The sequence below is a fragment of the Equus asinus genome, chromosome 23, assembly GCF_041296235.1.
Source record: "Equus asinus isolate D_3611 breed Donkey chromosome 23, EquAss-T2T_v2, whole genome shotgun sequence".
Taxonomy (NCBI): Eukaryota; Metazoa; Chordata; class Mammalia; order Perissodactyla; family Equidae; genus Equus; species Equus asinus.
In genome coordinates this window covers 33,440,871-33,453,398 of record NC_091812.1, presented here as the reverse complement: position 1 = coordinate 33,453,398, position 12,528 = coordinate 33,440,871, and positions in this window count along the sequence as shown.

Genomic DNA, 12,528 nt, shown 5'->3' with positions numbered 1-12,528 from the left:
TACATACACATTGCTGTGCAACAGATGTCTGGAACTTTTCCAACTAGCAAGGCTAAAACTCTATACTCATTAAAATACAACTCCCCATTTCCCCCCCCTCCCCTGACTAACACCATTCTTCTTTCTGTCTCTCTGATTTTGGGTATTCTAAGTACCTCGTATAAGTGGAATCATGCAGTATTTGTCTTTTTGTGACTGGCTTATTTCACTCAGCATAATGTCCTCAAGGTTTATCCATGTTGTAACATGTAACAGGATTTACTTCATTTTTAGGGCTGACTAATATTCCATTGTATGTATATACCACATTTGCTTTATCCACTCATTCGTTGGATGGACACTTGAGTTGCTTCCACCTTTTGGCTACTTGGAATAATGCTGCAATGTACATGGGTGTGCAAATATCTCCTTGAGATCCTGTTTTCCGTTCTTTTGAATGTAAACCAAGAAGTGGGATTACTGGGTCCTATGGTAGTTTTATTTTTAATTTTTTGAGAAACTTCCATACTCTTTTCCATAATGACTGCACCATTTTACATTCCCACCAACAGTGCAGAAGGGTTCCAATTTCTCCATGCCCTTACCCAGACTCTTTTATAGCTGGGTTTTTCATGTGACTTAACTGACACCAAGCAGATGCCCCTGAGAAATGTGGAAGGCAGTTCACATTGTGAAGCCGTTTCTGGGCAAGCGCGGTTTGCAGATGTTCGGTTTTCTGTGACAGTTGTAGCTGAGATCCAAGTGGCTGGTTCTTAGCTTTGTGGGTGTCAAGAAGCAGAACACAGGACATCAATTTCACTTGCACAGAGAGCAGCAGGGATAGGGGGTGGCCTGACTGTGGCAGGAAACTCTGCAGCTGTTCATGGAGCCTCAGCCTGGTGCCTGCATTTTCTCCCGGCTCTTCCAGTGACTCTGTAAGCACCTACTTCTGGGGGCGATGGAGGGAGCGGGGATCACGTGGTAAAACACGACCACTGGGTGTCTGCTTTTTGCTTAAATTTGCAGGATGGGTTTCTGTCATCTGCAACTGAACTCTGACTAATATAGACCCTTCTTGGTAGCAGCTGCAGCGTGAAGTGTAGTTGAGCTTTCCATGGTTGGTTCCCTGCTCTGGGGGAATGCTCATTTGCCATGAAAGAGAATGAAGTCAACTCAGACTGAAGTGTAGATTGAGAGAGAGTTTAAGTAAGACTGAATATAGGTTCCCACTATCAGTGGGGCCATGCAACACACATTCCAAATTCATAATTTGGTTATCCAACCTGCCTTTGATTACCTGAGATATCCCAAAATATTTTCTCTGAATTCCCCTTTTGCTTAAGCCCCTTTAAGATGGATTTCTGTCACTTAAGATGAATTTCTGTCACTGGCAAATCAAGAGTTGAATTGAATTGGGGTGTAGAATACTTTGAAGATGTTATTACTGGGTTATAACTTTTACATAATTAGTCCGCTAAGCGTCTCCCCTCTCTTCTCTCTCTGATTTACGGCTAGTTATTTTGATCGTTTAGAGTTTGGAGGAAGGAGGTCAAACCTAAGCCGAAGGGGCTGCGTCTGCTCTGACTGACAGCCACAGCTGTCACCCTAACGGGTCTCTCACTGCCGGAAAATCACCTCAAATTAAGGCGCCTACTGTTGGCAAGTTAGAAACCAATAAAAAGCAGAAGCAGCATATAACTGGAGCACAAATGGGTCACCACGCAAACAGCCCCACCTAGAACAGTGATGCCTTCCTGCTGGAATGTAGCGCTCTGCCTTGTGGAAGGAGCACACCAGTGTCGGCATTTCAAGCTTATGAAGACAAGCCAGTTGAGCCATAAACAACCCCAAAGCCAAATACCTCCTATCCCAAAGAGTGGTCTATCTGAAATTTCAAGCAAAACTGAACTAGTAACTGTAAACTCGTACCCCCTAAGCCTTGCCTGTTTCTACCACTGGGTGGCAGCCAGCTGCCAGGTGTCAGGTCAGCTATACTAGACAATTGTCTTGTGGGAGTGTGGCCATCCTGTGTGTCCTTCCGTTGTTTGGAATGATCCCACCCCTCTACCCTTTGCTGAAAGCATACACCTGGTAGCCATGTTTCTCCATGAGATTCCTCCTCCCTCCATCACTCCTGCTCCCCAAATTCCTGAGCCAGCCATTGACTGGCTGGTGACCCACCAGATTTTTTCTCCAGAAAGTAAAGGGAGGAAGAGACTACCTAGTTGGTAGTGGGGGCTTAAGTTCAGGGATCCCATGGACTAAAAGCACAACCAATTAAAGAAAAAAAGATAGATAAGTTGGACTTCATCAAAATCAAAAACTTTTGTGTGTGTCAAAGGACATTATCAAGAAAGTGAAAAGACAACTTGCAGAACAGGAGAAAATATTTGCAAATCATATATCTGACAGAGTCTAATATCCAGAATATATAAAGAACTCTTACAACCCAAGAACAAAAAGACAAATAACTCAATTTTAAAAGTGGGCAAAGATCTGAACAGACATTTCTCCAGAAAAGATATACAAATGGCCAATGAGTATACTAAAAGATGCTCAACATCATTAGCTATTAGAGAAATGCAAATCAAAACTATAATGAGATACCACTTTGTACCCACTAGGATGGCTATAACAAAAAAGTGGAAAATAACAAGTGTTGATGAGGATATGGAGAAATGGAACCCTCATGCACTGATGGTGGGAATGTAAAACGGTATATCCACTGTGGAAAACAGTTTGGCAGTTCCTCAAAAATTTAACATAGACTTACCATATTTAACCCAACAATTCCATTCCAAGAGAGATGAAAACATATGTTCACACAAAAACATATGTTCACCAAAAAATGTTCATACCAGCAATGTTAATAATAACCAAAAAAGGGGGAAATAACGCAAAATGTGCACCAACTGATGAATGGATAAACAAGGTGTTGTGTGTCCATACAATTCCTTTGGAGATATACCCAGGAGAGGAATTACTGCGTCATATGGTATTCTGTGTTTAACTTTTTGAGGAATTGCCACCCTGTTTCTGGGAATTAATTTTTGCCTGCTTCTTCCATTATTTGAGGTACCTGATGATAAGGAATACAAAATCAGCAGTAAATAATATTTATTGCCATGCACTATACAGGTTTACAGAATCATTTTTACCAAAGAAACTTTTACTGAGGGCTCACTGTGTGCCAGGTACTAGACTGGGTTACACGGGCAGAGAAAAACGTGAGAGGCAGGAGGTGGTCCACGCTGGGGGGCTTACCGTCTAATGCGGGAAAGAGACTAAAATAAATAGAAATGATGAAACACACGCACACACACAATCCTATACAAAATCAGGAACTGGGTTGAAACAAGGATGGATTTTGGTATAAAAGATGGATCCTAAGCAAAGTTTAGTTTGGTGGAAAAGTGGGCTGAGAGAAGAGGCCCTCCCGATGAAGAGAAACAAACCTGGGCCCAGGGCTCAGGGCACCATGGCTCAAGCCAGCTTGGCCACCAGCCTCTGGGCCTCAATTTCACAGATTGCAAAAGGGAGAGAGGTGGATTAGATAATATCGATGCCGTTTAGGGATTTTACAAGTTGGTTTTCCTGTTGTAGTAGAAATGGAATTGGTTTAATAAGAGAGGAAAGTCTTGGGAAGAGAACTATAAAACTTATTAGCAAAACCTAATCCTTCTGATTAGGGCCCGCTCTTGACACCTGAAAGGAGTGTATTACAGGTTTATTCTCATGGATGTTTATAGGAGTGAGGGATGTTTGCGTGCATGGCTGGGGGGAGGAATGGAATTCCACACACATCATTGCCATTTGACTAAGTGATCCAGTTGCTGCTACCAGGTGCCCAGAGATGACTAGTTTGTTCCTAAAACTGAAACTGAGACCATGGAAACAAACGGGGGGAGGAGGAGTGTATTGGGGGAAATACAGCATTTTGGAAGAATAATTCCTTAAACTTCCTGTAGTACGCATAGAGGCAAGGCAGAGAGTAGAAGATGAGGATGCCCTGATGTGGCTAGAACTCAGAGCTGACTTGCTGACCGCACACCGTGGCCTCCAGCTCTCTGCTCCGTCGTTCCTGCCGGGCTCACCTTCTCTCTCTACGTCACCTCTCAGCCCTCAGCCACTCTTTATTCTTTCAGTCATTCAGTGTTCTCTTGGTTCCGCTTGACTCCCTATAAACTCTAAACTTCAAGTCAGTTTTTGCCCCTTCCCCAATAATCCTCAAATTATTTGCCCCTCAGACCTCCCACCCTGTTTTCCACACTGGTGAGTGCTCCCTCATTCCCCCTCATTGTGACACAGGTCACCCACCCTTCCTTTTGGGACTTGCTGCTTGGGAATTTCTCTATATCATCTCAAACCTCCTTTTCATCTCAGCCAAAATTCTACCATGTTCCCTAGCAAGACTGGTTCCTGACAGCCGTCCCTTTAATAATCCTGTGTATCTGTATATTTTCTCCCTTTCCACTGGCATTTTCTAATTTACAACAAACAAACCACTTTTTTTTTGGTCCAGGTTTAATGCACAGAAATGGTAATTAACAAAAATAAACAAAGTAAAGTTAATATTTTAACCCAGTCTCCTGGTTATTGTTGAAACTTGGTGGACCAGAACTTCAAGCAGCTCCTTGACCTATGAGGGAGGAGAAACTTCATCCCAGCATCCCCAGCCAAAGTCCTGACATTTACTCTGATTGGTCTGGCTTAGGTCGTGTGCTCACCTCTTATCACTGTGGTTACGGAGTGTAATGTAATGATTGTCATAGCTTAGTCACACGCTTTACTCCTATAGCTGGAGTAGAGTTTTCTTTCCTGAAACCGCATGACTCCCTTAAATGAAATAAGAGTGTTTGCCCCTTGCTCATTTACTTGCAGGACTTGCAGATTAGATTGGACCCTACTTACTGACCCATCCCTACACTTATGTGTGGTTGGTGCTGTAACCTTTCTCAGCCCTAGTCCTCTCACTCAAGCCAGAGTGCTGGATGTTAACAAAGAACCATGTGGAAAACTCCAGAACCATGTGTGGAAGCCTGTGGGCAGAGATGAAAGGATGCAGAGAAGTGGTGAGGGGTAAGGACCGGTCGGCCCTGTAATAGTCATGTGGTGATGTCATGGCTTTAACATCTGCTGGGAGGCTCCTATTGCTAAAAGTGGAACAGCTGATTAGGGGACAAAATGAATAGCGCTCTACTGAATTCTGACCATAAAGTAAAAGCCAGTTGGTGAAACAGAAGGTACGGGAAACATGAGAGGAAGTGACTGAGTCACCTTGGAATTCTTAATGGCAGAGAAAGGGAACAAATGGGCATGTTCAGGCATATCCATTGGATTTTTTTTCTTTTAATCAGAGGAAGGTAAAATGAGTCCATAGTCAGTTTCTCAAAGGGGCTATCACTTAAGAAGAATAGTAGCTTTAAAAAAAGGAATGACTACTCTGTAATCTTGGGTTATCCTAATGAGAAGGACACTGAGGAGACATTAAAGAAACAGAGCACGCTCAAGGAATGATCCAAGCCTAGATTTAGAAGTAACAAAAACAGAACCTCAGAGGCAGGGCACATAGTCAAGGATGAGTATAAGAACATGGGCGTGGCACAAACTGCACAAATGAAACGTCCTGAGGACTAACTGTGAATAAGTTGACACTCGAGAAAATGTTAAAAGCCCCTGCTTGCAGGGCATTGTCTGCATGGCACTCCACGTACTTGCCTTGCCTTGCTTCCTGAGGCCCTCCCCTTTGCCCACACCCCGAGTGAGTTCCACAGCCATTTTGCTCTTACGCTGTCACCTTTTCATGTGTACACATGTCTTACTCTTCTCAATTTCAGCCTCTCTTCAGCACAGTCTCTCACATGTAGTACATGCTCCAAAACTGAATATCATTGACAAAGGAGTAGGTGAAGTTAATGATGACTCCAAGTTTCCAAGCACTGATTACAGGGAAACTGGCAGTGCCTGGGATGAAAGAGTGAAGCACAATGGGAAAGTCAATTAGCTTCAGAAGTCAATGCATTCAGTTTTGGGGTATAGTGAGGTCACAAATTACTTGGAGTTAGTTTCCAAAGATACCAAGGTAGGAATCTAATGCAGGTAAAATTACCATTTAAATCCTTTAAATCTCAATGTCTCTCTCTAAGTGATTTCAGTTGCATTAGAACTGGTCATTCTCTCTCACGTTGAACACATGAAGTTATTAGCTTATGTTTGGAGGACGTGCTGCACCAAAAATTATGCTTTTCTGGGCATGTGAGGAGGTGGTGAGGGTGCTGTCTGTATCTTTCCAAAGAGGGTATCGGGAACTATGCATATTCACAGTGCATACGACACTGGACTCTGTTGTAATTATGTGACATCCAGGTAGAGATGCCTAATGAATTTACGTGAGTGGTTTAATGCTTCATGACTCCCTGGCTGGTAACTTTTTAATGCAACCTTTAGGGGAAATTGCCTATCATTTGGCAAAGCTAAATAAACAAATGGACTTTCACTAAGAGGCTTGGAAGGTGGTGCAGAGTTGGAGGGGAAAATGAGTTTTCTTCACTCTTTTTTTTTTTTTTTTTTAGAAAAATTAGCCCTTAGCTAACATCTGCCACCAATCCTCCTCTTTTTGCTGAGGAAGCCTGGCCCTGAGCTAATATCTGTGCCCATCTTCTTCTACTTTGTATGTGGGATGCCTGCCATAGCATGGCTTGACAAGCAGTGTGTAGGTCCACGCCCGGGATCTGAACCAGTGAACCCTGGGCTGCGGAGGTGGAATGTGTGAACTTAACCACTGCTCTACTGGGCCAGCCCCTCCCTCTACTCTTTTTGATTTTCCCCCTCTTCTCCACACAAGGGGCGAAAGCAAAGAATATACTAGAAATGCACTTCATTCCTTCAGCCAATGTGGACTATTGTATCAACCAGCAGGTTAGTAGACTGGAATAAAAAGACTACTATCAGCCTAACCCTGTGCGTAACTATTCATGGTTATAATTCAGAGGGGACATTTTAAAACATTAATTAGCTTTGGAGGGAAAAGTGCGAATCCAAGTGCAATGTTTCACTTTGCTAGAATCAAGAAACAATTTTAATGACCCTGATGAATGTGGAACCCAGCAATTCAACAAAACAACCCATTAGGCAGAAAATATAAGCCTCATCATAGGAACAATCTTGCCATCAGCAGTGGTCAACAGTCAGTAGTTGACTGATAGAAATTAGCCATGAGCTAAGCCTAAACATGAACACCATGAGTCCTTCACCTCAAACGCTCCAGAAGGGTTGCCTTGTTTTGTTGATGTTGCTGTTAAGGAAAAAGAAAGTCATGAATCTGGATATCCTTCCCCCTAACATTAACCATCTGCCCAAATGTAACCTACTTATTTCCTGGCTGACATTCGACTTTTGTGGTTCTTTTTTTTTCATAGTGATTATGAAAAACCCCTAATGGTGACTGGTGCTCACTAACATCATATGGAACAGTCATTTGGAGGCTGGCTTCCAAGTTCTTCTTCAACTACAAGCCCTTTCCTTCAAAATTCCTTAAATTCAAATATTGAAACTCTAAGAGGGTGGCAAGGCAAACCCATGTTCCTTGTGAAAACCTCCCAAAGGAAATTTATTTTGAAAGTTCTTTTAGAGGGTAAGAAGGAAGAGTTGAGCAGAAGGATGCAAGGCCAAGGTCAACTGGCTCTGAGGGAAGGGAAAGAGGGATGTAAGCCTGTGTTTCAGGATCCCCTCAGGTGCAGGGAGGACTAGTGCCTCTGCTAATGGTGAGCAGCTGTTCAAACAGAGGTGCTAACCTCAATGTCTTAACCAAAAATGGTTGAAAAATAATGTATAAAACAAGTGACACGTTGCCATCTCTAAGTTTGAAGGATCATGTAGCAAAGTTGGATTAGAAGAATGGGAGACTATCAAAGATACTCCTTAGCTATTTTGCTCGAACTTTTACTTTTGCTTGGGCTCTTGCCTGTATGGGGTTAATCTCTTGAGAGAGAAGTCTCAGCTTCCATGAGCTCAAATCTGTATTGCATAAGTAATGCTGAGGGAGACGCCAAAAAAATTTGGAGTGATACGCATAACTAGTCACACCCTCAGAAGTTTTCTCATGAGCCTGAAATTCGACGAAGCCTGAAATCATTAAACAGAAGGGAAGAGTTAATTTTTGTTGAGTCTTGCTTCCATATGTAAGACAATTACCAGCACCTGCAATGAGATGCCTTATGAGGGTCCTTGTTTTGCGGTTCCCTGAACAGGGGTACATTCAGATTACCCATATTTATCAATCTGTATTTTCCACTTGCCTATCACCCTTTTTATTAATTAATTTAAAGTCCTCTATTGGAGGTGTCTGGGGCAGAGGCTGCATTGCCTCTGCCTTTGTGTTTTTCCAGCCCCTATCTTTTCCACAGTAGGTGTTCGATTCACGTTGACTCATGAGGCCCTCATGAACATGTAAAGCCCCACTGAGTAGAGAGGATATGTAGGCAGAGGAAGTGGAGAGACTGACTTCGTCTCTCACTTGGTAGGTGATGACCTCTTGGAGATGGATGTGAAAGCCAAGAGTCAGGAGGGAAAGGAGCAGCTCGAGCTGGAATTCCAGACTTTCCCCTGCAACTGCTGGGTGATAGACGAGGCTGCTCTATTCTGTTCCAAGTTCTCCGGCTTTTATCCTCAAATGTTGGCCATAATTTCAAGGCTGTTGAGATGGATACCGTCTTAGTGGAATTTACATTGCACCACTTAAAAACTGTTTCCCTTTCACTTGGCCCTGAGTGATGTGTTTCTCCTCTTCTTCCTCTTGCAGAGATAAAATGCTCTGCAAGGAGTTAATGGTTTTACAGCCATGCAGCTGGCAGCAGTAGATCATAGAGCTCAGTGCAGAAATCCAATTATTTCCTTTGTCTGAGATGAAAACCAATACTTTGGGGGTGGGGGAAGGGCCTCTGCTGTAGAGTTGCTTGATTTAAGATTTTGTTCTAGAAAGGACAGGTTTTCCGAGGCAGCTTGGCTCCTGGGTCACAGAAGCTCGCCTTTCTCTCCTCCTTGATGCTGGCCACCTGAACACACTTGGGATCCAGGAAACAGGACAAAAGAACCCCTTAGTCTATGTTTCTGGCTACTTTAGGGCTTAGGATGAGTAGTTAAACTAGCGTTAAATATCCTAGGCGCATGATGATGGTGATTCCAGCTTCTTGCTATCAATGCAGGAGTATTGGTGGAGTAATTTGAAAAGAAAAGCGGCTACTGAGCCCTTTTAACTAAGCCTTGGAGAGAAAATCCAGAAAGAAATACATAAATGCACAGAGAGATAAGATAGATAGCTAGAAATCCTTCGTTCTGGAGTTTTTCATTGGTTTAGATGGGTAGGAGAATTTCCAATTCCAAACCAAGGATAGAATGTGTCTCATTAAAAAAAAAAAGTAGCCATTGCAAAATGCAAAAAGAATAGAAACAGTTTCACAGTTATCAGAAACCACTGTCTTCTAATCTGATACTCTCATCTATTCCGTATCTATCTTGTCCCAACAATCTTCTAGAAAGGGATGATTATGTGCTTATTCGCAAAAAAAGCCCAGAAAACTGAGTGACTTATCCAAGGACACAAAATGATTAGAATCAGAACTGGAATCAGAAACTGGGCAGGATGGGATAGGGTGGGAGTGTGGACCTTGAAGTCAAAGAGATCTGAGTTTGAATTTTTGTTCTGCAGCGTAAGAGTGCTTATCTGTCCATTCATTCCTTCATCTATAAAATGGGGGAATAATACTTACTTTGGTGATATGTTAAGAGGATTAGTGATAATGTACATAAATGTATTTTTCCCATAATTATCCTGTAGAGTAGGTGAAAAGGAACAGCGGGTAATAAGACAGAAAGGAAGTCAAACCCAGATTATGGAGGAACTAGAATTCATTAGCTGTGCCTGCCAAGATAGGCTTTGACAACAGTGATATGGCATGGCCAAGCCTATTATAGGCTCAGTGGAAGCCTCTAGGAAATCTAGCACTGTGAAGTAGCAAAGCTTTTCCTATACGGCCATAGTTAAACTCTTGAATGCTGACTGGGTCCTTACTCCAGCCTCAGAGTATAAAAGGTGGGATTCTCACTTTGCATAGGATGCTCTGTCCTCTCAAGCTCAGCCATGCCTCTATGAAGAACTAGGATCCACTCACTCACATGTATCCTTTCCTGGTGTATATCATTTGCACTGCTTATTGGCTGGTTTGGAGGTAAACCAAAGTGAAAGTATGCTCGTCCAAGTTATCATTCTTGTCAGTCCTCAAACTTGGACATCCCTGTGTGGTCTGGCTTAGCTAACTAACTTAAGTCAAGGAACACTGAATTAAAAAGATACAAGATAGCTCAGGGAATGAAAGGAAATGCTGAGCAACCAGACTTCAACAGACAGGGGTCTGGGTTTATCTGGGGATCTGTAGGAGGCAGGAACAAATGAGCAGCCTTTTAGGGGTGCCACCAAAGGGACTGATTAGTTTCAATGATTTTTCACTCCCCTGAAGATTCAATTTCTAGAGGAAGAATCTGACTGGTCCAGCTCAAGTCACGTGTTCACAGTCCCACCCAGATCCTATCTAATGAAGGAGGGGCATTTTCTTCAAGGAGAAGGAAGAAGGGAAGCTGAGTAGGTCAAAACGTTGGCTGTCTCTTCTCCTGTGAGGACGCCCAGTGGAAAAGTTACAACCTCCTCATATTGTAATCCCACCATCTCTCTGGGGGAAGCGACCTTTGCAGAGTACAGTGAGAAATGATTAACCAAAGCCTGTGCACGTTTTGCATATCACTCCTGAGCTAAGTACGTCTATGTTGTTAGTGAGTTATCAAGATTCATTATAATTTAATATGAAAATTGCTGCTGAGCACCACATGGTCCAAACATTGCAGGGCTGCATTTGGAACAGGACGTCTCTATTTTGGCATCTACGCACTTATCAGGAAATACACCTCCTGATATGTGCATAAGAAGCTTATTCAATTCTCGGTCTTGTTGCTTAGAAAGGTATCTCTCCTGAGCAGCCGGAAGATGGGAGCTGCTTGGGATTGTAGCAGGAAGAGTGAGAGAGGGACCGGAGTCTTGGCACTCTAGAGCTAAGCATAGCTGCCTTAAATAGCTTTCTGGGGAATAGCGGATGAGTCTCAGATGCTCTGTCTCTGTAGCATAATATTCTGGTTCATCTTGGGTCAAAGCTTTCAGAAACAACTCTCTGACCCCCAACCCACCTCCCTAAGCAAAGTGGCTTCTTTCTGAGGCTGGGATCTCTATCCATGTGCCTTCTCCCTATTCTCTCAGGGGCCACACAACCCTATCAGAATCTGGTTTTTTTTTTTTTAACTTTTTACTGAGATTATGATAGTTTACACCCTTGTGAAATTTCAGTTGTACGTTGTTGTTTGTCAGTCGTGTTGTAGGTGCACCACTTTGTGCCTACCTCCCAAACTCCCCTATTCCCTGGTAGCTACTAATCTGTTCTCTTTGTCTACATGTTTAATTTCCACATATGAGTGGAATCATACAGAGATTGTCTTTCTCTATCTGGCTTATTTCACTTAACATAATTCCCTCAAGGTCCATCCATGTTGTTGTGAATGGGACGATTTTATCCTTTTTTATGGCTGAGTAGTAGTCCATTGTATATATATACACCATATCTTCTTTATCCAATCATCAGTTGATGGGCACTCAGGTTGCTTCCACGTCTTGGCTGTTATAAATAATGCTGCAATGAACATAGGGGAGCATGTAACTTTTGTAATTGCTTTGGATTTCAATTTCTTTTTGATTTCAATTTCTTTGGATAGATACCCAGTAGTGGGATGGCTGGGTCATATGATATTTCTATTTTTAGTTTTTTGAAAAATTACCATATTGTTTTCCATAGTAGCTGCACAGTTTGCACAGAATCTGTTTTTAGCAAAGGATGTGAGGTACTCATTCATTAAAAAAAGAGTAAACAATAGCTAATATTTGCATAACATGCCATACACATCTAAATGTTATCTCTTTGAATCTTTGCAATGACCCTAAGAGCTAGGATGCTCATTTTCCCCTCCTTCTCCCCTTGCTACCTTTCTCTATCCTTCTCTCTGCCCCCAGGAGACTGACTTTCCATGGACTGTATCAGTGGTCTTCCTTGCCCATTGGTTTCTCATTGGGTTTGGCCAATGGGAGGCAACAGCAGCATAGAGGAGGGTGAGAAGAGAGGAAGATCAATGTATCCCCTCCACCAGCTCCCTCCCTGCTGGACCAGGGATTTACAGTATCTGTGTTTCCTTGGAAGGCCGCAGCTCCTGCGGTGTAGCCCTTTCCTATGGCTACAGCTATAGCTCTCTCCTTTTTATGGTAACTGTGCTCTCTCCTTGTCCCTCAGATCTGGGACTGGTAGAGGGCTCCCTGTTTCAACACTTCCCAGAGTGCTCGGCACGCCTTGTTGGTTTCTCTGAACCCTGAACTTTGTTAATAGCCCCTAATTAAACCCTCCTCAATTACCCTGTTTGAGTGCATTATCTCTTTGCTGCTGGGACTCTCCCCGTTACAGC